Raw genomic sequence first — 26841 nt, 5'->3', positions numbered from 1 at the left:
CAAACAGAATTAGAATGATGTAATAGCTTACTTGATGTTTTGAGTCCTCAGCACTGTAAATTGGTTCTGTAACTCTGAGTTCATTGGGTGGTATATTTAAATTAAAGAGTTGGAGAAGGAAAAGGAAATTTGAAAGTGACACTCTGACACTGTATTTGAATTTCTTACTGGTTTCTTATGGGAACTATATTTGTGATCAGAGTGGATGAGCTTTTTTGGTTAAAAAAGAAGAAACTGGAGGTTTTGTGCATTTTCCAAACTATTCAAAACGCACTCAAAGAGGTGAAATAACTTCCTTATCCTTATACCACCTCATCCCTCTGAACACAGACCTCTTTCAAATGCATTTGACTCCTTAAAAAGAGGAAGAGGTAATATAAGACTCTTCCCCCAGCTGTTGCTTCAGTCTTCCTTTTTTATCACCTTATCTTCTAGCATTTTCAGTCCATTCTTCATAAGAAGCTCTAGAATGGACCCATGCCAGCTTCTTCATAGATCTTATTATTTTATTTCAAATTACTTCTTTCCATATTCTTATTCCTTGTTGGTGCTTAAGAAAATGTGTTCTTGCAAACTTGGATATTCTGAAGAATGCAATGCAGCCTGTCATACAAAAACACCAAAAAAAGTGAGTTTTATAGGAGGAAAATAGACTGTTGAAATCACTCCTTGGTAGACAATTGAGAGTGTGTTCCCACCACCATTAACATTCTTACTTTTTTTTTAATAATAGAAATTCTTGAGCTACCCAAGTTAGCTTTATTTCTTGTTATGGATAAAAAGTATACTTTGCTATTTCTACTCTATTACAATCTATATGTGCTGTATTGATTTGTCTGTTTCTAGCAAACACGATCAATGATTTTGATATAGCAGAGACAGCAAATTATAGTCTGCACGCACAATCTTATTTCTAAATCTCAAACAACGAAGTGAAACTGTTGAAAAGCACATTTTTCAATTAGATTTCTAATGCATTCACTATAATGAAAGAATCTCAAGAGGTTTCAGGTGAAGGCAAATATAAAAAGTGCCAGTCAGCTACCAGATGAGTATTATTTTTGGATACTGATCTAATGTTGTTTAATTATATCAGAGTGGAATTGACAGTTTTCAATTATCTTGTTATAGGACTAAAACAACTTTTTGCTCACAAGGGATTAATTATCAGTGTATGTTTCTAGATGAGCCTGTACTCAAATCACCATTGTGAGTGTCACTTCAAAACTTTGGTTTTTAAGTCTGGTTTTTTTTTTGTTTTTTTTTTTTTTTCTATAGGTGACTGTAAAATCATTAAGTGCTGAAAGATTGATGAAGTCTGTCATGGAAAAACTACTTAATCTTTATTCTGCTGGTAAACTTGACTCTTAAGGACCCCCACATTGCCTTGTACTGGGTTTGTGCTGCGTAAAGAAAGCATCTGGCCTGGCTGTTGAGGTTTCATGGCTGACCCTAAATTAGGTGTGCAGTATCTTTGTATCTGAATTCTTACTACTCTATGAATTTTTCAGTCATAGTTTTAGGAGGGCCAGGCTGATGAGAGAGAAGGTGTTATTTGGTGAATTTTATGTGACTGGACCCCAGGTACCTAAGCCAGAAATAGAAGTGAGCAGAAGTGTGGTAGTGCTATCATCTTAACGCTGAACTGAGCTAGCTGTGAAGCATTGCTGATAGGGAACACTAATTCTCCAAAGGGTGGGGTGGTAGTAGTGGGGCGTTGCTATTGTCAGCCAGTGGAAATATTTCATCCTCTACTTATGGGACTGTGAGATCCTAGAGAGAGTAAAGGGAGAGCAGGAACACAGCCAAGACTGGGCTGGAGGATTTTGCTGGAGGCATTCACCTCTTCTGGTGCTAAAGCTTATCTGTAGAGGCAAACTATACCTGAGAGCATGACTCCGTGACTGTGTAAGTCAAACTGAAGTGGGGATACTTGTGGTTTCCCTTTCTTGCCATCCTTAACCATGTAGTTGCATCTTCTTTGCTGCAGCATTGGCACTCAGCTGACCAAAAAGAGAAGGATGGTTCAGGATCTGAACCAGCTAAATCTAATCCAGAGAAAGCAAGCCTCATCTGTGTCTCAGTCTGTGAAAGTAATAAATAAAAAAGTAGGCATGAAGGTGGCATCATAAGTTCAGGCATGGCTGTATCTTAATGGTTCAGAACTACTGTTGCTTTTGTCTTTAGCATGTTTGTTTTTCAGTGCTTTCTGCTGTAATTGATTTGTAGGTGACCCTTCAGTAAGTTAACTGATCTTGTATGCTTGCCTTTGGTTCATATAATAGAGCATTCTTCCTGTTTTTAAAATTATTCATCAGGAATTGTACATTATGAAAAGCAAAGTGTTTTAAAGGTCTGATTCTGAAATGTCTCTTGGTAAAAGTCTTGTTGACTATACTGGTATTTGAGTGAAGTAAGTGACCCAGGTGTTGAGAATCATTCTTGTCAAATCTGATTCCTTTAAATAAAACATGCTAATCAGCAGTTGTGAAGTGACAGGAGAAAACTAATGCTTGCTATAGAGGAACTAGGATTTGACATGGTTTTTGGCTGGAGAAAGTGAAGGGAGTTTTTGAAAGAAAAAAATGTTAAGCTTTATGGTACTTTATTGAGGGAAATATTCATGGAGCTATTTATGATATGATTTATTACTGATGAAGTAGAAGGTTGGTTGAGCAAGACCTCGGTCCTATCCTGAACTTGCTTTAGAGAGAATTTGAACTGCAGATACTCCCACTTATATAGAGAAATTAAATTTAGATTTATTCATACTAAAATTAGTAGTAAATATTCTTTAGATAAGATACTTTCATGTTACCATTGGGCCAGTTCTTCTCATGGAGTGGCAACAATTGTAGGTAAACTTCTCTTTCTGTTCCCCATCCTCCCTCTTTGACAGTAACCAAAAATCATAAGGAAAAAAAAAAAGTCTTGTAAACAAAGTCATGTCTGGGAATGATTATAAACAATAATACATGTGGAGACTCTATAGTTTAGTTTCTGTGTTTGCCTAGGGCCTTTGTTGCTAGAGCACTATCATATGTCAGCTATAGCAATCAGTGCTGGCAAAAATTTATATTGATACTTTATTCTGATTTTTTAAATCTTATTTCAGTATTAGATAGGCAAAAAAAAAAAAAAAAAGAAAACACTAGCTTTGCCTTCCTTCTTGAGTAGAGCAGTTTATCAGCTGAATACATCTGGCCTTGGACAAGACCTATTTGTATTTGATTACCTACTGAAGACGTAATGCAGGCGCATACAAGTTTGGTAAACATGCTGAGTGGGCAGTTTCCTTAGCCCCGTGAAGAGTATGCTTCTTAACAACTTGTTTTATGTAGAATTAAACTGATGCTGTTTTTGTAGTGAGGAATTTTTACCATCATTAATTACTTATGTGAATTTGCATGCTGTACTTTTGCTGAAAAATTATTTTCTGGTTTAATGTGTTGTGTTTACGAATATAGACAATAAAGTGGTGGTTTTTAAGATGCTGGATCTTAAAAGAAATAGGACACTTATTCTTTTTGTGTGTGTTTTACCTGCAGATGATGCAAGTACTCTGTGTAAGTCTACTTACAGAAGAGATGTAGAGAGCATGAAGAGTTTTGTGAAAGATTCATTGATCTTGATCCCTATACTGCTTATATGAGCAATGTCTGCAGTGAGGCACAAGAAAGCCTTTACTTAACCAATACAGTTCAGCAAAATATATCTGTAATATTTTTCTTTAACATTCCTCATTATGACAGTCATGAGAGCTTTATATTGCTGCATCAGCTGTTTTTCTGTTCTTCTTTTTGTTGCTATGATTTGATTTAATTTTTTTTAAAGGGAAAGAAAAAGCATAGGTAAAACATAATGATTTACCCGATGAATATTTTTAATGTAACAAATTTAAATAAGACTTGACAATTTGAGTTATGATGCATGGCAGAGAGAAGGGGAAAATGCTTTAAGGGGACTGTACTGCTCAGAGACATTCAGAGAGCTCTGCAAATCAATGCTGAGAGTGACGGACTCATATATCAACCATGACTCTGCACCAGCTTGAATGTAATGAAAACTTCAGTAATTTGGCTCTGCTATGGTTGAGTGCTGCTTCCGGGTGAAATTTCATGAGCATTTTAAAAGTAAGACCAGGTCTCTTCTGTCTTAGCAGACAGAAGTAATTTTAAAACTAGCGATACTTGCCCTAGAAATAAAACTTGGGTGAACAGTAAACTCTAGCTGTATGAGTGTATGAGAATAAGTGTATGCACCATACTTCAGCCATTTGTTTCTGTAGTGTTTTTGAATTGCCATTCCTTATCAGGTAGATTTGAGGGAAAATCTGTAAATGAAGAGGTTAAGAGAAGTATTCACAGGTGAATTATTAGAAACTGTTGAAGTTTATATTGCAAGTTATTGGAATAATTCACTCTGTGGGAGATCTTAAAAAAGAATAAAGAAAGAAAAACAACCCCTTAATATGTTTACTTTTTCTGGTGCTGCTGTCTTTATGCCTCCCTTACATTAAAAAGTGGTGTGTTTATTTTCTGCTCTTGTAGCTACAATGTGACACTTTATTATAGCCTGAGATAGTACAAAGTAAAAAAGGGCTGTTCTTTTGACACCAAAAGAAAAAAACTCCGATTTGGGCTGGAAAGTGTTCTTTTTGACAATGGTTTTAGACCTTTCCTTTGCTTTAAGAAATTCTCCTAGTGTAGTGGTATGTGACCACTGCGTTCTGATAAGGTTAGAATGACTTTCAAAAAAGTATTTTTATTGTTGTTCCAAAATAGATCAGAATCAAATGACATTTGCATGGCAATGGCAGTCCAGCAAGGAGCCTCTGGAAGCCTTATGGAGGAAGAGGATTGGCTACTGCTAACACACAAACAATCTTAAACTCTCCATTTCCTAGCTTTTGTATTGCTTTCAGAATTATGCTATTATTTTCAGAAATCAGAGGTTTTGTCCAAAGACAAAGGTTTTGAAAATTTTCAGGAGGTGCCATTGGGATGGGAAATCACGTGGATGAATAGGAGGTATATTATCCCTGTGTCCTGTCCTGCCTGCCCCCCCCCCCGCCCCTTGAAAGCATCTGTCTCTGGTTGCCAGGCTATATCTTACGCTCTCTGGGTTTCGGTTACTGCTATCAGATATCCAAAGGAATGTGAGAAGTCAGAGAGGTTATTTTTCCTGGGTTGAGAAGTAGTATGCTTCCTTCCATCCCTCCATATATGTGTTAACTTAAAGTTCTGCTGAAGTAATCCATGTCTGTCCATTCCACAGTGTGCTGCTGCAATCTGAGATTAACTCAGGCACAATGGGAAGGTGAACTTTGTCCCTTAAGTTCAGAAATGGTCAAATTCCTGAATTTTCATAAGCTGAAATAAAACCAGTTTTCAATCCACTTTAAAAATAGGCTACATTTTTCTGTAAAACAGCCCTTTAAAATTATTTTGGAAAATTTATCTCGGTTTTTAAAATCATGTTTACAAGTGTCTTTCATGTGTTTATCTTCCCCATAATGACATTAATTTTAAAATATGTAATGACAAAAAAAAGTTTCATTACAGCATGAACAGATGGAGCTTCAGTATTGAAATGACCTTTGAATTGAAAAAGTAATTTTTAAAGAAGAACTTTCTGACTTCCTATTAGCTTTGAAAATGGAACTAATAAGAGAGTCTGTTACACCAGAGCTTGCACTGAGTACTCATCCATGAAAAGATCTGATTTAAGGCAGTAATCCTGGACTAAAAATGTGTAACAGGGTGAAATCCCATTTCTTGAAGTCTTATCTTCCTTTCTGCCTATCTGTGTGATAGCTATGGTACATATGGGCAGGATCTATCCTGAACACCTCACAGTAACCGAGTAAGTAGGGAAGGCCTTGGGCATTGAGCTCAAGAATGACTGAAGTCCCAGTGTTTTTAGGACACCTCATGCTCTCATTTCTAACTGATATAAGCTTTTTTAGTAAAAGAATTTCAGAATAGTTAGTGTTGTCCTCCTGGAAGACACCTGATTAGATGCTCTCTCCCACAGAGTAAAAGAAATCAATTAGGAGGAGGGAGGAGATGTTTGGCCTTTTGCTGCTCAGTCAAGTTGATTTCAATAATGCAGGGGGCATCTACATCCTGGAGTGATAGACATAGTAGAAAAAAACACAAATGGGATTTTGCCCCATTTCAGTCAAAATGCAGACGTAATTAATGGCATAAGGAGCAAATGCCACTCCATTAGACAACTGTTCAGCACATTAGATTAAAACATGAGTCACTTGGTAGGACAGGAATAGCCACTGCAGAGGAAGCTGTTGGGCTTTGACAGCTTGGATGAAGAAGGTTGTTAAAAGTCCTGAGTAAGAATTTGAAATGAGGAATATTGAATATATTGCCAAAAATCTTCTCTTCAGGAAGAGGTCCTTTACATCCTATCTTAAAATTAATTTAAAAATGAAGAAATCTTAGGTACAAGAAATTAAGTTTATCTTTTGTTTTTCAGAATTAATATTCTTAAACTCGTTAGTTTTCCGTACGTTCGTTCTTTGTCTGTAGAACATAATTTTGTGATAACTGTCTGTTCTATTTATACCATCTGTTACTTGTTCTTGATGTGCATGTGAGCTTGTCAGTGCCCAAGACAGTACCTGTGGCTACCTGAATGGTGGAGCTTGCCTGGAGAGGGTTGGGTTTCATGTGTCAGGGTTTTCTGCCTTTCCTCCCCCCCCCCCCCCCCCCCCCGACCTTTCTCGTTAGGCGTTGCTCTACAGACTTTTCAGCTGAGAAGTATATTAAGGGATATTCAGACCAGTCATTCTACGATGAGGCTTCATTAATAATAACTTGCTTGACCTTACTGCTACCCTGACACTCTTGTAATAAACAGAAGTTGCCTGGATAAGTTAAAAACTGGTGAGGGATTTAGTCCATTCCTGTGTCTTGTACCAGCCTTATTTTTAACCAATGTGAGCCCGATCCTGAAAATTGAATTTGGGGGTTCTGTTGCATGCCTCTTCACTGCTATGCATGGAAGAAGCTGCACCGTCCAACTCTCATTCACCCCAGGTGGAAGCCTTCATCGGTGCTGCTGGTGGTGCTGGACCCACAGGTTTCCTGTGGATTTGGGTGCCCTCCCAGGGAAAGGGAGGTGATGGCTGGCCCAGAGGAGCGCTCCTTGTTCTTGATATTGTTAGTACACTTCCCAGCAGATAACTTCTCATGAGCCAGTGCCTTGCTGACCTCTACAGAGATCTAATACAATGTGCTCTGTAGTTTTTAGTGAGAGATGGGTGCCACTTCCCACCTTCCTGTTCAGTCACCTATGATAAAACGAAGGGTGCCAAGACAAAACTAAATGTGAATCAAGCTGTGTTAACAAAAGGTGGTGTGTGTGGGAGAGAGTTGACCTATTCCCATTTGTTTTCTTTTAAGAAACACTGCTAGGGTCTGAAAGATTGCTACTTGTCAGGAATCTATCTTCTGTTTCATCAGTGTGCAGTTGTTTGATTTCCAGTCCCTCATGTTTTGTGACAGGCTCATAAGAAACTAATGTTGCTGCTGTGACTGCTCAGAAAGAAAAAGGGAAAGGGATGTTATCTAGAATTGTACTGCAAACATGCTTTCACGTAAAGATCCCATTATGTTGTTTACAGCTTTTATCTTCCACTATGTGCTTTGAGTTTTAATCAGACCATGTCTAATTCAGTTTTGGGGATTCGTTTATTTTATTCAGCCTCTACTGGAGAAGATGATTAATGAACAATATTTGTCGGTTGGTTTGGCTTTTTTTTTTTTTACCTGCTGTGTATGCAGTGCTGCATGCCACTGCAGTTTGTCTCTTCTTTCTGTATCCACTGGATAACTGCTTTTTTTTTCCCTTTTTTTTTTTTTCCCCTCCCCCAATATAAATCTATTTAGGCTTGTTGATACCTCTTAGGAATATCTAGCCTCTTAAAAAGGCTGTGTGTGTGCATGTGTCTATACATACATAAAATACATATGTAGGTGTTTGTATATACTTTAAATTAGATGTCTACAGTATTTAGTTTTCAGATGCAATAGTTTGTTTTGGACATTTAAAATTAATTATAAGACAGGTTGTATTTGTCTTTAAAAACAAGAGTACAAACCAAAAACCTACTGTGTTTCTTTTCTTTTCCTACAATAGCCATTGCAATAAAAATTCAAATTCATAGAATATTTGTGACACAAACAACTGTTCCTGCAGTTATAATTCATAAATAAGGGCAGCAATTAAATTCCAAAGAGTCTCTTGGCAGATGCAACAAAAGGGAAAATGGTCTAGTTCTGTAATGGGGAGTCTGTTGTCCTCTGAGACAAGCCTAAGAAGAGATAATGTGCATATGGGACTGATATGGAGGTCACATAAGGAGGAATCTTTTAATTTAATTAAAAGCATAATTAATCCTAGTGAGATTCTGTAACCCTCTACAGTTGGGTTTTATGGGCCTGCACTGTTTGCAAGCCAAAAAGTAAAGAAAATTTTGACATTTAAAGATGAGAAAGTATCACTTTTTGGCCAAGAAACTTATCTGATGGAGAAAGAATTAGCAAAGTATTAAATGTCAATTTGCTGGCAAATATAAAATAGGCAATGCAAACCTTTGCCTCTTACAGTGAAAAGATAATGATAAAGCCAGCTTTTTTCTACACTGACTCGTTCTGATAAGTTCTGCCTCAATGATTTTCCATAGTAGAATGTTATATGCCACAATATTTGTAAATGGTGGTATGTTCCAGTGTTCATAAAAGCTAAGGTATTAAGCATACATATTGTAAAAGATAAGACATTAAGCATGCATTTGAAAACAAAATGATACATTAAGAATGTAACAAAATAATGTTTGCATTATGATACTGCCTTGCATTTTCTGAGACCCAGCTGAACAATATAATGTTAACTCTATTTTAACAGGAACAGTTGCCTGTGATGAAGTGAGAATTCTTTTTCTTGATGATTCTTCATTTTATCAACAGTTAATGAGCCTTGGCTGCACTTCTCCAGCAGAGAAAAGAGAAAGGGTCTGTTGTTTCACACGGCTGAAACACCTTAGCTACTGTCATGCTACTGGTTCAGCATTTCCTGTAATTGGTCTGATAGAAAAGGGTCATCCTTTATGAAGCTGCCGTTCATCACCTCTGTCTTGCTAGAATGACATCAATTTATGTATCTATCATAAAGTTACTGAACCAGCAGTCTGAGACACTGATGGCTTATTTCAATATATAGGCATCCTGAGATGTAATGAATTTTACTTCCTGAATTTCTCAGATGCAGGAATACTGAAATAATGATTAGCAAAATTGGGATGGTGCTCATTTGTTTTGCAGCCTATAACTTTTTAGGCATGACATTTACATATTTTCCTCTTCTGTAATGAATGGTAAAAAGTTGTGTTTTTTTTTTTTTTTTCCAAATTCTAATGTTGCACTCTGATTGCTCAGAAATCATTAATTATCTTGAAACTAGCAATAGACACTGATAATTATCAAGACTGTTTGAAATAAGTTACCAGGACTATATGAAAGGCTAGTTTTCTGAGTCCTTCTGGCACAGTTATCTTTAACTTGTTAGGGTGACTCCACAGTAACGTCAGATCTTGTCAAGTCACAAAGATTAAGCCTGAGTTCTTGGCACTAAGGATGAATGTCTTCACTGATTATGGGTCATGAACTGGTAAAACTGGATAGCTTCTTTTCTTCCCCTGCATTGTGCTATGTGCTCTTCCAACTCAAAGAAAGTATTCCAAGCTGCTCAGGTCAACAAAAAATGTATTACTCTTCATCATCACCCCGTTTCAGGCTTTTCTGACTGATTGTTCTGAGTTTTTGCATTTAACTCTTTTATTCTGTGTTCAAGCATAATTTTGTATTGAAAATCATGGGTACTCTCCATGGATTGTGTTAACTTGAAACTATTGCAGACTCCTCAATCACTTTTTACAGCATATAACCATTTACAAGAAGTGAAGGTATAGTGTGGTTCAGTCAGTTCATCATTCTTGGGTTTTGGGCAATGTAAAAAGTGTATTTAAGAGATTGCAAAGCCTGTATAGTTAAAGTTAGACCATCATAGGATCTCATCCAAACTGATATGTTGGTACATTTGCATAATCTTGTATATTAAACATGTTGCGAAGAGAAAGATAGATACAACACGGTGGAACAAGAAGCCTAATAATTTCCTTCCAAGTACCAAGAATTGGGCAGCTAAAGAAGGGCTGTCTATGTGCGTCCATGCAACAATGTGCAAGCTACATGTGAATCTACAAATGGGAATGTTATTATGCTCCCAACTTTTGTGGAATGGAGCATGCTTCCATGCATATCCTTTATTCCTAGCCCATTTGTTTAGACACATTTGAAAGCTTCAGATTTGGTGATGCCAGTGCTGCTTCTGTTTCCTCTGCCACTGTAGGTTCAGTTAACATCTACTGCATGCCCACTTGTAATATTCCACTTGATCACCTCTTTCTTCACTAATTAAGCAGGAAGAGGAGGAGCTACCTCAATTGTAGGAAAGAGAAAGCTTTGGAGCTTTGCTTTTAAGAGAAGTAGGAACATGGCCTCTTTTGATAACTTGATTTCACAGCTATCATCATACAAAAGGAATGCAGATTAGTTATATCAGCATAACTGTAATTTCTTCTCATTCAAAGGAGTCCACAGTGGCACGGAACTACATGCTCCCCTGTATATTTTGCCAAACCCAAGTATAAAATACTGTAGCATAGGCTTAGAAGTGAACTAATTTAAATTTGGGAAAGAAGTGAAACAGTAAGTTGGGTTTTTGTTTAACTTGCCTTTTGCTCTTCAGGTATTTTTTTAGGAATTTGCCCACAGTGGGCTTTAGCTGACCTTCCTCGGTCCCTCTTCCCACCTCTTCTTTTTTTTCCTTCCTAACCCATATGTTGGGGGCTGAAAATGAATCTGTGCACTCAGCATGACACAGGGCTTCTGTCCATGCTTCTGTGTCAGGAGAGGGTTTGGAAGAAAATAAGGAATGGCTGCTTTATACTGTAAATGGAAACTGTAAATTTGCACAGCAAAGCAATTTCAGTACAAAGGAAGATTGTAAGTGTCACGTTTGCCAAGGTGCTGCATCCCAGATTGGTCTTCAAACAGATTGTATGAGCTACAATATTTGTAATACATTTTGTGTTCAGCTGCAAGATTTTTTTTTTTTTTTTTTTGGAAGATCAGGCAGCAAAGCAAGAGGAGATCACACTGAAGTGGAGGCCAGTAACAGAGAGCCAGCCAAAGAGAGTGCGATTTGAGTAAGTACTTGTAAAGGTTGCTTCCCAGGAAGAAAAGAGACCATTTGAAAGATATGTGGCTGTTGTAGGGGAAACACAAAGTAGCAAGTGAGCTAAGGAGAAAAGAAAAAGCAGAGCTAGGGTGCAAGAAATGTGTAGTAAGAAGAGCTACCCAGGTTGCAGGTTATGATTGAGAGTGATAACAAATAAAGGCAGAAAACAAGAAAAGAGATACTAGATGAAGTGATGAAACTGGGCAGGTGGTAAGAGCTGAGGAGACAGATGATGTATCTCTAACAATAGTGATGGTAAAAATAGGAGAGATGCTCCTTGCTGGTGTCATATGGAAGTGGTAGGATTGCTTAGTAGATCTCTGTGTTAGGCCATCCTTTTCCAAAGCACTTACTCAATTTACATGCTAGGTAGGGTGTATTCTGTCAGCATGGTTTGAGTTATAAAAGCTCAAATGCCTTGATGCATTTAGAAATGCCATTACAAATCTTTAAAAAGATCTGTTTGAAAGCTGGGAAAAGCTTAAAGCTGAAAAGCACATCTTTGAGTGCAAAAATGAACTTTGCTTGTAAAATTTGTGAGGAGAGCTCTTTTTAAAGTCTCTGTTTCCTTTGAGCCTCGTCTTTGTTTTGCCTTTATGAATTCAGATCCCTTGTGTCCTTTCCTCCTCCCCCTCTTTGGCGCGCCTCTTGATTGTTTCACAATTTATCTTTGCTGCCCAGGGAATCCAACCGTCTGGGGCTGGTGGCTTCATCCTGCCTTGGTGTCAAGGTCGAAATCTTTTAATTTTGCAGGTAGAGTGGGTATTGTGACCCCAGGGTCTGCTGCTGTATATTTAAATCTTGTCAGTGTTCTCAGAATGACAGTGTCTCGCATTTATGTCTGTCAGCTGCTTTATTGGGCTCTTTGGTGATATTTTGTCTAATTTCTCTTGGCAAAATTATAACAGTATTTTCTTGTTAATACTAAAAGCCTGTGGCATTAAAATAAGTAAAAAGCTTAACAACATTCTCATTACAGTTGTTAAACTGAAGAGTATATTTACAGAAGGTAAAAAAAACAGTTTTGGCAACGTAATAGAGGTTAGTTTGCTTATCTACGCTTTCTGCAGCATATCTTTACTCAGTGTTGGAAACATTAGTTAGGCTAAGGATGTCTTGTATATATTCCCATTCTTGGAAAAGACATTGCAAAAGGGGAGAATTTGAAATACCTTTTGCATCTGCAGGGTTTGGAATTTTAAGAAGAGATTGAGTTTTCCTTTAGTCAGTTTTTACCAGTACAGAGTCAGTACCTAGACTTTGTGATTGGATTTGCCCATTTTTGAGTAATGAGGCATAGTAGGAATGTAAACTGAAACACATGATCTCTTGTGCATTTTCGGTGTTGCTTGAATGTTAACAATCATTATGATCAGTACGAATTTACCAAAACAAATGCAATAGCTCTTTTTCACTAATTTGATCAGCATACTGATATGTTCTCAAAAACTACAAGGTAAGTTAAAGAAGGTCACATGAAAAGCCATTTACTCCAAAACTAGCAAATACATCTTCAGTTGCACATAGGAGTTGAGAGGCTAATGCATATTTGGAGCAAAACTACAAGATAGTTCAGCTCTGACAAGTTGATACTGAAATTTTTTATGCTGACATTTTTTCCAAATCTTGCAAATTTTGTTTCTGATGAATTATTTTTAGACACTTCTAACAGATTTTATCATTACTTTAAAGTATAGAAGTGTTACAGTAACCCAATAAAATAATTATAAGACTTTTTTTCTTTTATTCGCAGAAGAAAATATTTGTATCAGCTTCAGAAATGTTTAAGATATTATTGCCTAAATCTTTCACCACTTCCCTTCCTCCCCTGCCGCCCCCCCCCCCCCCCCCCCGCCCCATCTCCTCATTCTTTCCCCAGAAAAGAAAGCCTGAATCAGACAGTCTGCTTGGAAAATTTCAGCCCAAACAGATGACTGATATGGAAGAATTATGAGTCTCTGAGAACAGCTCATAACTTCAGTGCCCTCAAATCAGTAGTTGCTAAGAACTTTTTCCTTTATCCATTACAAAATCCATTCTTTTGCTATTAAGCAAAAGAAAAGCAAGCCTACAGGTTTCTTAAAATTGTTTAGATACTCATCTTGTTGATATGCTGTTTGAACTTCAAGAAAGCAGTTATTTATCCATTACATGCAGTTTAAAAATCTGCATTAGCCATTTATATGTGCCAGTTGACTGAATATTTTGAAAGGTTGTCCTCACATTTACATATACTAATGTCTCTCTTGCATTCTTTCTGCTGATAGTCTTGTGAATAACAAAATACTTGCAGAAGCTAAACAAACCTCCACAGGCAGCAACTGTGAATTCACAGATCAGCCTTTTCCATTAGAAAGAAAACAAAAGGAACCATACTAAAACCTGATCCCCTTATTTGATTTGGTCTGTTGAAGACTTAATCTTTCGTATTGAAAGGAGATGTGGCAGTCATCATGCCAGATCAAAGCTGGAAACTATAATTCTGAGAAAGCTGAAAAAAGACTTTTTAAAACAGTATCTGCAGTACCTGTAGGCATCCATAAAAAACCCAAATCCTGGAGTCTTACTCAGTTGAGTAGCTGCGTTGACTTTTAAAGAGTGACGTATTTATGTGGGTAAGATGAATTATTTCTGGTCAAATGTGTTTTTGTGTCTGCTCAGTTTGGAATAAGATAGATTACTCATGCTGTATGTGCAAATTGTGGTTGTACTCAGTGGTCTAGACATACAGGCATTTTGTGTTAACTAAGCTATCTTATCAACTCTTAACAAGTCTGTCAGCAAAAAGTTTACATATTTTTAATGTGGTAGTATTCCAAGTTTCTCAGCACTCATCTACCTTTCTTATCATCTGTAAAGAAGATTGCTGCTTTTTTTTTTTAAGAGTCATTATTTGTTAATCTTAATTTAGGGAATGACCTTATCTGAAACTGAGCTGAAGTTCACATATAAATAAGCACCAAGACTTGGATCGTAAAGAGAATCAGATGCAGTGGGCTTTTTGCACTCCTAATGACCTCCAAACATGTGGTCTAGTACTTCTGGCTAAACACACATCACAAGTTAGGCTTTCACTACACTTTCTGCCATATATACCACTTCTCTGAACATATAAATATAATTTACAGAACAAACCACTGAATTTCAGTTACCAATTCTCTATGATAACTGTATTTTATATGTATTCAAAAGTAGAGACAAAGAGACATAGTTTATTAAAAAACTGTTTAAGGTATGTAATTTGCAAATAGTGCTATTCCAAATGTATAGTGAAGACTGCTCTACTTGCTTAGTGCACAAGGATGCTAGGAAGCATTGGAAGTGTAGTTCTACTTCTGATTTTTTTTTTTTTCTGAGAAGCATCTGACCCAGTCTTCAAACATCTCCAATTAAATGTGTCTCATTCTTCAATTTTTCAAAATGATTTGACGTGGTACTTGTCAGATTGGATCTGTGTGCGCTTTTTTTTTTTTTAAAATAACCTTAATTGACTCAAGTTTGCTTGATACCCTGAGTAAAATTAGCCTTTCTGAAGAGATGACTTTGAGCATTTTAGTACAGTGTTTTGCAAGCAGCTTTGAACGTACTCCTGTAAAGCTCTCAGGTAGTCAAGCGGAGGCTCTGTGACCAGCACCATTAGCGTGGAAGTGAACCTGAGCTGTTTCCTGAGTAGGGTTGGTTAGCTAGGACCCAGTCTCAAAGGAGTCCTTGGCTTCTGAGTTGGAGTATGGGCAACCTAAGCTTGTGTTTGCTTTCAGAACATGGTTCATCCTCTTGAAGAGTAACGTTTATCTATTTCAGCAAGGTGGTTAAGTGCTAACGCAACTGAGTGAATAGGCGAGAGGACTTGCTTTCTCAACTAACTAGCTGAAATAGCATTTCATGTCATAAGTAGAATTATTCTGTTTCTGTAATTCAGGTCAGTGCCCTATTGTATGAGCCCCTATGTTCTTATGTATCTATTGTCTTTAACTTTTTTTTAATTAGTGTGTGATTAATAGAAGATGCAAGATGACAAAGCAGGGACAAAAGATATTAAAATTCTGGTTTTACTGTGGAATGATTTGAAATGTTATTTGCATCTTTAGAATGTTCCTGTTTAATTTTTTTATTGTTGAGTCCTTCAATATTTTACTGATACTGTTCAGATGAAGAAACTGAGGCAGAAATGTGTTTGCTGAGTATATTGAAAAATCAATAATGATGATTCTTGCTGACCCATCTCTTACTTGCTGGGTCACTCTGTCTTTAATTCTTTGCTTGTTCAAGATTTTAACATGGAATTAAGTTTTGTTTTGTTTGGGTTTTTTTAACAGTTTATTTTACACTATGCATTCTCTCTGCCTTGACCTTTTTCTTGAGCTGCAGTAGTTTACTGTAGAGTGTACTTAACTTGTTTCCTTGTAGCACACTATATACAGTTCTACTTGAATGCTTAGAAATCTAAAATATTTGCCTTATAGAAATGACATATGGCTGGAAGAAATTTACAGCTGGTAAGTGACAGCAGCAAGCTTGTATTATACAGTTTAAGGAGGTTCATAGGTTTTGTCACTATCCTTCATTAGTTTGGATTGTGGTATTGCAAAAAACACGAGTATGCATGAAAGGCATTTGCTTCTTTATGTATTCTCTGGAAGAATTTTTTAGTCAGCCCAGTCTAGTAAAGGGGCAGTTCGCAGGTAGCGTCAGTTCATCAAAATGGAATGTAAATCTGAACCTCTCTGATCTTTTCAGTACTTCTGCATGCTTTGCAAACAAATGACAAATTTTATGTGCTGAATTACTTCAGCATTTGTCCAGGAAAATCAGAATCCTGCAGGACATTCTGATTTGCTGTAGTTTATGTTTGTTCTAACTGTATATGAGACTGGATATACGTATGTCCAATAGTACTGATTTCATAACGTGGAGTAGAAAATGTGTCTCTTGAATTAAGAAGCATGTATAATTTATCATTGGCTGGCTGATAGCCTCAGTGAATAAAACTGAGTTAATCTGTTAATTATTGAACTGTGGATGTAAAACTGAATGCTGTATCTTTAAAGTAAATGAATGCTTGAAATCATGCTTTCCTAAAGAAGCATTTTATAATAAATTAATAAACTATTCATTTTTCTGTTAAAGCATTTTTGATCTGCAGGAGTGACTTTTAGTCTTCAAGAACCAGCAAAAATTTGTTATTGATTGGAGAAGCCAAGAAATAATTAAATAACTATGTTTAAATTTGTATGCTGGCAGCTTGCAAATGGTGGATGGGAATAGTTGTTTAGCCAGAAAACAGGTTGTTTATTTGAAGCTTTTTAAAAATTTTTATTTCAGTACTGTAGGAAGGGAGGGAATGGATGTGCATAACTGGTGCCAACTTGGGGGGGACAGATGTCCCACAGGCATAGGGAGCCCCTCAATTCCATACCTGAAGTAATATTTTTCTCACTTTTTAAGATGCTTCTCTTCTGACTAAAGAGCATAGATTGTTTTTCCTGTGTAGGCACTAACACACAGCCTTGATAGTATTTGTATCCATCTTAAAAAAAAAAAAAAAAAAAAAAAAAATCCTCATTTATGGTAAGATTTTTAGATCATCTTAATTTCATCCTGACATTTCCTTGTGTGAGTGTGTATTAATTCTCTGTTATCAACCTTAATATTCTTAAATGCTAAATAAAAGCAGGTAATACTTCAGAATGTCCAAACACACATCTGGTAACCTAAAGATAACAACAGCCACACATACAAGGCCTGGCTAAAGAGTCTTCTTAAAACTCATTTACAGGGTTGTGGTCATATCTTGTAGCCTGTAGCTGGGAGTGCTATAAATGCCTGAGAAATTGTTGGTTATCAGGACTTAGTACCTGCTTTGCATTATCTAAAATATGTGCATGTCCATAAATGACACTTCATCAATCCCAGCTATCCAAATGTTTCAGATATATTCTTCAAGCTTTTTATAATTATACTTTGCACACATGTACATGTGATACTCAAATGTGTATACAACAGCTTGCCTGTAGGTTACTGGGGAGATGTGTGCACATATGTCTATAATAATCTACCCTGAGCCTGGTGGGATAAATCAGAACAGAGTAAAATCCTACTTAACAAAGTGGCTTCTTTTTTTCTAGTTTTCCCAAAAGTGTTTTTGGAGAGTGTTAGTCTGTGTTGTATATTAAATTAAACTTCACCCATCTTGCTGTTCCCAATATTTTCTTTCCAAGCATATTTAGCTTTGCATGCTAGTTGCAATTGTTTGAAAGGACTCAAATATTGTATGACTAAAATGACTAAATGAGTTATTTTTGACAGGATGTAGAAAAAACAGGTACTCTGAAAAGTGGGGTCGTTTTTGACCCTATTTTCCCAACACTATTATTTCAATGTTTTCAGTTGTTTTGTGCTATCATGCAGTCTCTTTAATTATTCCTAAGTCCTAGTAAAAAAAAAAAAAAGGCAAAAAAACCCCAACAAACCACCCAACATTACTTTCTAGCTTTTCTCTTCTGTATCTTACTTCCGTTTTTCTTCTTTTGCTGTCTTTATTTTCAGTTCACATCCTTTTCTGGCTTGGTTTCTTAAGGAAATACATGTGACTTAGTTGATCATGCTCTGTATTGTCTGCCTGACAATAATTTTTTTTTTCCCTAATAACTTTTAGAACTGCCAACTCATCACCACCACATTGAGTTAGAGGGACAGATATTTCAAAGCTATTTCCTACAAGGTTTATGCAAATATACAAGTAGGTGAGAAGGAAAAAGACCCCTTAGTGTTTTCACTCAGGAAATGGCCACCACAATATAGTAATAGACACAGGATAATTGAAGCAGAGAGGTGTGAATGAAAGCCAAGGAGACTAGGCTTTGTGAGTTCTGCTGTTTGTGGATTCAGTTTGTCTAATAGTTTTCAGTGTCAAGACATGTACGAAGCACACACATATGTTCAAGTTTGTTTTATCACATGTTTATTATGCACTTATGGAAAGAATTAGGTGCCATTTATTTTGATTTTTTTTTAAAAAGGGATGCATGGACCAACCTACTTACATGTGTGCATGAGAAGAGACCTTACATTAGCTTGGATTGCCTTTTCTGTGCATCCCCGAGGCTGCCATTTAGCAGAAGGGGAATAGCAACAAAGGACATTTGGCAGAAAAAGAAATGGGGGGAGAAGTGCAATCAGACCTATTAAGAAGCACTTTCAAGACCTGTAGGAAAATATGACAGTGCTTTCTCAACTTTCGGATGACCTTTCTCCTGATGAATAGTTTTATTTGCATGAGAAGCTTGGGCCAGGCCCACAAAATCAGCTTTCCATTCGAGTTAATATTTCTGAGAACATTTTGTGATGGGATCCATGTGGGGGAATTTTATTACTCTACAGCATCCTTATGTGAGCATTCTCTGGGAAAAAACAATTTAACAGAGGAAAAAATCTCCAAGAAAAAACATCAGTTACAACACTTGCTGTTAACATTATACTAACCCCCCAAAAAGTCTAGTATCTTAGCCCTCAAATAATGCAACTTCAAAAATGTGTGACTATATATATTTTTTAAAAGTGACATTGTTTTGTTATGAAGAGTTTATATGGTTTTAAGGTTGGGGAGAACGTGCTGTCTCTTATACACAAACTTGCTGAATAGCCACATAATCTTATATGTCTGCCTTCATTTTTCCTCCCTTTCTGGGTCATTTCAGAAACTAATTTGGTGAGTTCCTTGGGTTACAAAGATTTGTACAAGGAGGTGGATTAGCACACTTTTGGGTGCCATTAAAAAAATTGTTTCCATCCTTGTAAACCTTTTTAAAAATCCAGATGTTTTCAACAACTACAGATCATGCCAGCAGGGGTCAGTTTAGTACCAATGGAAATTGAAACAGCAGGATTGTACACTTGAGGAGCTAGAATGAATGTGAAGCTTGTATAATCAGACTACAAATAAACCTGTGTATATAACTTGGTAGACAGCCACTAAAACCATCTCTGCTATTCCTACTGGATTTCGGGTTTGAGTCCTTTTCTTAAAAATAAATGAACAAATAACCTTTTCTGGAGTTTTGCTGATTTCCCACAATATTTGCAGTATTTGTCCTTGAAGAGTATGTGAATGGTGTATATGACACTTTGCAAAAAAAGTGCATATTCATTACAAAAAGCATGAAAACGATAGGATAGTAAAAAGACTAATTTCTGTGATGACTGACATTTAAACCGTAAAATTTGAACCTGATGTAGGTACCTGGAAGGATTCAGGTCAAGTTCTTCTTCAAAGGTAAAAGTACTGGTTTATGTATAGAGGGTACCTACCAACTGAAGTTGCATATCCCTCCCACCTCCCTTTCCCCCATAAAGAAATCTGCATTGAATTCATTAGAACCACTGGTGTGCTTTGGAATTTCTAGTGTTTGCCTGAGATCATGAGTGGCCATAGTCATTCATTAAGGTAAGCATGTCTAACATGCAAAAATCATACAAAAAACATACAAAAGAAGGCAGGAGGAGGATGAAATAGGGAAAAATGATAATCAGGTGTCTGATAAGGAGAGCCCCTGTTAGCTTTATGTTTTTCATGCAGTTTATTTTTCTTCAGGTATCTAGCTTTGTCTTCTGTTTGCAGTCATTGCCACTGATGCATGCTGTGTGTATGGAATACCTACGATTTTTAGATTCTTGCATTCCAGGGAAAAGTAAATGACAGTATATATCTTTTAGAAAGGTTTAACTTTCTTAGTTCAATAGCAACACTTGTAGAAATTCTTAGTTTGCATTTGATCACTCTTTCACAAGTAGTACATATATGGCTCTTTCCCCCATGAATTTTTAAAACCTTGAGTAGATATTAAGAGTCATGTGAGACATCTGAGCTCAGCAGAGTTACTAAACTTAACTTGTTCTATATTGGTTGATAACTGTTAAGTAATATTAACAATAAGAATGTTAAAATTATATTTACAGAAGTATTTTGAAAAGGAATAATGACCTTTCATTTTTTTGTCTGTTTTTTTGTTCTATTGTGATTCCTAGTCACCATAGTTCAAATTAGGTCCAATATTAGTTTTAATAACATAATTGATGCAATGTAATGATGTAACTGAGGCCAAGATTACATGCGTTAATAAAATATATCTAATTAGATTACACAGAAATTCAGGGTGAGGACCTAAATTCTGCTTCTGTTTGTCATAATTTTTCAGAGGTTTGCTGTGATGATTTTTGACCTTGTCTGGTATCTAAAGCTACTGCAAGATTCCCCAAACTTTGGGACATTAGGTACAGACATTAGCTATCTCTGTACATACATTCTAAAAGATATAGCAGGATTTAGGGACTTGGCCTGCTTTTTCTGGAAAGAGGTCATGAATTAGAATACAGCTTTATTCACTGCTACCTTTTAAATACTTTGAAGGGAAACATTTTGCCATTAGAATATAATATTCCTTACAATGATCTTGCGTGAAGTTTTGTTTGATACAAAATGGAATAAATTAATTGTGACCATTTTGAGACAAACTGTATTACTTTTTAAAAACTATACTGTTAAGTCTGTGCCTCTTGACTGACTTTCCATTATAAAGTTATCTTTGGCAAGCTTATAAAAAATTGCTGGTTGAAGGACTGCTAATGCTTGCAGTATGTTACAAGTGTTGAGTCCCACTTTCCTTCCTGAATTTAGAGAGTAGGTATGTGGATAAATCTTAGTTCAAAAAACAGCTGGGAGCTGCTGCCTCTCTCACTTGTCCCTTTTGAGCTGCCACAATTCAAAGCCCTTTGCCTCCTTCATGTCATTCCACATGTTTACGTGTCTGCATTGGCACCTGTGGGGTTTTTTCCTGGACAGAAAACAAAAGAATACTTTTCTTGCCAACCTGGTTCCCCTGGGACAGATCTACAAGTCTTGGACACAAGACCTAAAACGTTATTCTTTCTAGTCAGTTGAACCCTTGAACAAAAAATTAGAGCTGACTTCCCCTCTCCCCGAGTATTTCATCAGTTGCTTCCTCTGTTATGCTCTTGCTGTGTATTAAGCGTACTGGGAGCCAGTCTTTCAAGATCTGTCCTCACATGCTGTGTCTTTGTCTTTGTTTAAGTCTTAGCAACAGGGTTGCTTGCTCAGAACTGCTTGTGGCTCTCCATTTTATCTTCTGTAAAGGACAAAACCTTTCTTTTCTTGACTGCTAGTCTCTCTTTGAATGGGTAAGTTTTATCCCATAAAGAGTATTTAGATTTCAGCTCTTTACGTAGCAGAGATCATTGTGAGTGTCTTGAACTAGCATGGCTTTGATTTTAAAAATTCCAGCAACAAGACTTCTGGACAAATGTTTCTTATACTTCTGTTTGTAGACCCAAAATGGACCAGGTTCCACCAGTGTTTTGTGCTAGGGTGTTAGAGGAGGACTGCTATATTTTCTGCAGAGGATAACTGGGAAAGAGCACCAAAACTGCTAAGACTCTTGAATTCCTGTTTCCAACCCGTGCTATTACCTTCAATGTCTCGTCAATTGGTACATAACCTGAGATGCCCCAAGCACTGCTCTCTTTGTAGAACATATGTTGGGCACAGAGTGTAGTGCCTGCAAGATGTGGGAAATTGTTCAAGAGGATAATACATTGCAAAATTGGCAAAACTCTCAATGATATGGAAGCAATTTGCTATAATCAGCAGGTTTTCTGATGCAATCACTTGATAATTGCATACTTTGAGGCTAATAACATATAGTAACAAAGAGCAGGAAACAGTTATGTCTGTAAGTGGAAATGTTGCTTTAAAATGTATATAAGCCCCCAGTGCATAAAATGCCCCACAGGATGAGAGGTGATATGTGGGAACTTCTTTTTCTATTTGTTTTGAAATCAGTTCTAATAAGGTAGGTGGTCTGAGAAACAATCTGCAAAGGACTCTGAAGGTCAAAATATTCTCAGGAGTTTGGTGTTTCAGTGCAAACCTTGAAAAGGAAGCATTTCTATATGAAAGTACCTAGGATAGTGATAGTGTCCCCAGATTTATACTGCTGGGTAAAAGTGTTGCACAAGAAAACAGAAGATACTGCTATGCACATTAAAAGCGCAAAAGTCCTGTGTCCCCAACAACCAGTACACACCCTCACACCTTTGCAGCTGAGAGATGGCTTATTTCAAGTGACTGATTTCTGTATCTTCCAGTGTCTGAGTCAGGAGCTGGTCTGTGCGTTTGTAAATCAGAGGACCTACAAGGCAGCAGTAACAATGTATGACTTCAGTGGCTATTAAAACTTAGTTTCTCAATCTTCATCTGTTATATTTGGGCCAATAGCCAGGGAATTTATCTTAATAGGGAGCTGGGAAGCAAGTAAGCAATGATCTGAGGTGGGTCAGAAGATAGGAGAGCATCTAGAAGCAATGAAGACAGGTGCTGACAAACAGTGGCTTTCAGGTAGGATTTTCAGCAGTTGTTCTGCTCTGTGACCGACAAGTTTTATAAGAAAGCATCCTGACTTTTGAATTCATCTTCTCTAAAACAAAGCAACATATATTGACCTTCAGCATCCAGAAGTAATCTTGGTTAACTGTATTGGTGCTTGACATAACTTCCAGTGAGTAGTTCATTCTTCATTTCAGAACAGGTATGGTCTTCAGAGGAGCCAGGAATTAAGTGAGGTCCCAGGATTTTCGGCTGTGATCTGAGTCAGAAAAGCTGATATCTTCACTAAGGTCAAGCCAAAAGTGGGCAAAAATAGTTACTCAGGAAGATTGTCTAATGGCTGGAGACCTTTAGCATGCATTTTTGACGCTATATTTAAGACACTTTTGGACCTAATGGTTTAAGCAGTTACATGTTTTGGCCCCTGCTGTGCAGAATCAGATCTATCTGTATTGTCTGTAGTACAGTCCTTTATTATGACTTCTGATGCTCTTTAAGAAATCTTAGTAAAATATATGCAAGCCAAATGATTAGACTTGTTTTTCCTCTCTGCTTAAGATGATAACTAAACTAATGATTTAAATTTAGCGTTTTTAAAATTAAAGTTACTATCCAGACATCCTACATGCCAGCCCACATCCTTCAAAAGTGTATCTTGAAGTAAGACAGAAATGTTAGTATCCAAAACTGTCTTGTGTAGCAGCTATAAAATAGATGCTGACAGACTCTACAACCTTTGGTGTAAATTTTTTATTAAAAGAAAAAGCCTTTCTAGAAATCTGTGCTTTGAATTGGTTTATGCCTTCTGAAGAGTAGATTTTACTTTTTTTTCCCCTAATCTGGTAAGAAGAAAGACTTCATTAATATGAAGCTGTACATGTGATGTGTTCTTCTTGGCTTTAGTTTCTCATTTTGCCCTTAATGTCATTAAGCAATTTGTTTTATAATAGTTTTATTTCTAAGGCAAGAACAAACTGTTGTCAGTTTTTCTGTGTATGTAAAAGATGTGTTGTGGGATGGTGAAAAAGGTATGGGCTTTATGGAAAAAGATGACATTTCTGTGTGCTGGAGGAATATTCTAAATTGCACGAGAGGAGGTCTTCAGAAGAAAATCAATAGGACACTGCTTTGTTATGTTCAATAATTTGGACGACCTTGTGTTTTTCAGCATTAGCCCGTATTTTCTACCAAACTAAACAAAGCAAAGCCAAATCTGTTTTAGGGCAGTGTCACTATGTTGATTATATAAATTAGTTGTTTCCAGTATTTGATTAAATTCGTAGGAGAAATCCACTGGTTTGGTCCATAGTTTACCCAGCTATACAAACAAATATGTGAGGAGAGAAGAGATACAAACTAATAATGAATATAAACGTAATCTAGCATTCTCTATGCAGCAGCGTTTACAGACCAGAGACAAATCAAAGGGATTGCTAGAAAGAATGGCCTGTATGCTGTTTAATAGGATAACACACTAAAGCATTATTGATCCAGTAAACTGAAGGCTTTTTAGTTCATTCTTATCTCTTTCCGCTTTATGCTTTTTCACAGGTTTTCCAAGTGTAAGCACTAGAAAATGTTGAGGTTTTTTCCTTTTGAATTCTTTCAGAGCAGGAATGAACTATTACAGTAAGATCGTCATTGTCACTCTGACAAGTCTGAAGGTGCCAACTTCTCCCCATCTAGTCATTTTATAAGAAAAAGAACTAGCATAGAAGTTGTTCAATTTAGCTAAAAATTGGTTTAGTGAAAAATCTTACTTGAACACATCTAGCTTTGTTTATGGTTACCATGACCATACCAATCGGTCATTCATACCAATCAGTATGAACAACATTGTACTGCTTTTATTCAAACCAAATTATTTTTCTTCAGCTTAACAAATAATTTCAAACTGTTGCATTTGGATGCTGATGAGTTAAAGTAGCCTGGATTCAAATCTTCTATTGCAGTTTAATTCACTAGAGAGGTATGTCAAGCAATGAAACTATCTTCATTTTCTCATAATGTTTTTGAAGTTGAAATATCAAATGGAGTTTCATCTTAAAAAGGAAGGAAAAGAAAAACCAATGAACAACAAACTTCACTGAGCCATTTCAAGCTGTGAGAGTGTAAGGATTTAGACGTGTGAACAAAGTACATGTTGTTAACTGCTCCACGGTAGCTGTCCATAAGCATACTCTCTGGCACTTCAAGGTAAAACATTGTTAATGAGCTCCTATTCCTAAACTGTATCGTGAGGGTATGCAGACTGGTTTCTCCAGTATGAAATGATGCCCTTTCAACTTCATCTATGATCACTTATCTTTGTAATGCCATCTCTAATAAACATTTTTAAAAGTATTTGTGCTTTGAAAGCATAAACAGATGAAATACCTTGCTGTTCAGAAATTTATGAAGGCAGTTTAAAGAAACATTTTCTGTTACTTCTGCTGAAGGTAAGAAGTTGGATTTTTGGCATCTTTTCCTTCCTTGTCTACCTCTGAGCTCTTGAAGATCCTGCAGGGAGCATGGAAATGGATGTCTATTTGAATCATAGCAAGAGCCAATTAATTTAGATCTGGTGGCCATCTACAGCAGTCACCAAATTCCAAAAGTAATCAACTCTAGCTACATTGTTAGAAGAATGGATGAGATTTTAATAGATAGATATTTGGACTTATTTTCACAAGCAATTGATTTAAGGAAGATTAACATCTCTCCTATAAATTAATTTGAAATCCTACAGATATTACTGACAAATGCCTGAGTATCCATTCCTGCCTTGAACTCTAAGTTCTTCTTTTTGCTTACTTTTAGGTGGAAGTAAGTTTTAATCACATAATTTGGGGATGGTATTTGTTTTATCTGTTTTGAATTTACTCTCTTTTAAGTGTTCTCTTCAGTTGAGAATTCTTTTGCTTTTACATTGAGAAGCTCATGACTGGTTTCTAGAGCATTCACAATGTCATGTGCTTTTAGGTTTTCCTACCGAAGGTAACAGTCACAATTTGTTTTTGATACTTATGACTTGGAGTGATTTTCTTCACTCTCCTCTTTTATTCACTAATTCAACGATATCCTTCAAATTTTAATCCACGTGCTTTGCCACAGTATTTCTTACACATCGTTGTTGGTTTTTTAACTACAACTGCTGATGAGCAGAGTTTTTTTTTTTCTCTGCCATTGGTCTCTGTGGTGCCAAATTTCTTGAATTGATAATTTGGATGGTAATTTTTCTCCCTTATTTTGCATTCATCAACACAGAATATATTTTGTTGTTGGTTTACTAGTTCATTTAGTGTGCTCTGAAGTGTACTTCATTGTATTCTCTGGTCCTGCACACTGTAATGACTTTCTCATCTGCAACTATTACTGCCATTTTTACTTTATCCTTTTCCACTTTCTTCCCTGTTCTAGATCTAGATAAGTATGCTAATGATGGGAGATCTAAAGTGTGTGTCATCTTAGCTGAAAAGGTACTCCTGTGACTCTTCCTACAGCCAGTGTTTCTTTCATATTGGCATAGTATTACCTATGGCAAGTCAAAATTTAAAAACTGACAGAATTCACTGTCAGTTTCCTTCGCTGCCAGCTTCCTTCTTCCTGCTTCCAAAGCATGAAGTAAGTAAATAAAATTGAAAATTTTGGCCTAAAGATTAGAATTCCCCATGTGTAATTACTATACTGCACAATAACTTTTTAAAGCTCAGAAAACAGGAGAGAGAGAGAGAATTGCTTTAAACAATGTCAGTTAATGAATTTGGACTTGAGGAATTGCTCTGTTTCCCATGTTTAATTTCCTGCATCAATTCAAAACCACCTACTTTTTGACATTTCATAGTCTCTGAAGCAATTAACGATGATATCCCAAACTACAGTTGTGAATTTAGATGAAGAATGAGCTGCAGGGATAGAAGAACTGTGAAGCAGCAGTTAAGATCCTGCTTTGCTTTGATATTTCTGGAAGTTAAAAAAAGGAAGAATAAGAAAAATCTTTCAGCACAACTGTCTGAAAATGGGATGTTTTTCCAAATTTTCTGGGTGGCATCAGTAGCCATTTTATAGTTTTGTTTTCACGTTTCACCTCCTTTTTCTACCATTTAGTGTGCCCAGAAAATATTGTTTGCAAATCATAGATC

At 36.5% G+C, this 26841-nt stretch overlaps 1 protein-coding gene across 3 annotated transcripts in view; it reads left to right on the top strand.

The window, feature by feature from the left end:
• The window catches only part of SMYD3 (SET and MYND domain containing 3), a 431626-nt gene that overhangs the window by 98352 nt on the left and 306433 nt on the right, over positions 1-26841 (top strand). The window contains exon 1 of one of the 3 annotated variants that reach the window (XM_074863271.1): positions 11272-11290. The exons of the other annotated variants lie outside the window; for them this stretch is intronic. The gene's annotated coding sequence lies outside the window, so the exon portion shown is untranslated. Of the gene's footprint in view, positions 1-11271; positions 11291-26841 lie in introns of those variants that run through there. 3 annotated transcript variants of the gene reach the window in all.

The sequence above is a fragment of the Strix uralensis genome, chromosome 3 (genome assembly GCF_047716275.1).
Source record: "Strix uralensis isolate ZFMK-TIS-50842 chromosome 3, bStrUra1, whole genome shotgun sequence".
NCBI classification, from domain to species: Eukaryota; Metazoa; Chordata; class Aves; order Strigiformes; family Strigidae; genus Strix; species Strix uralensis.
The sequence above is the reverse complement of the archived record's forward strand: the minus strand, read 5'-3'. Positions and strand labels throughout refer to the sequence as shown.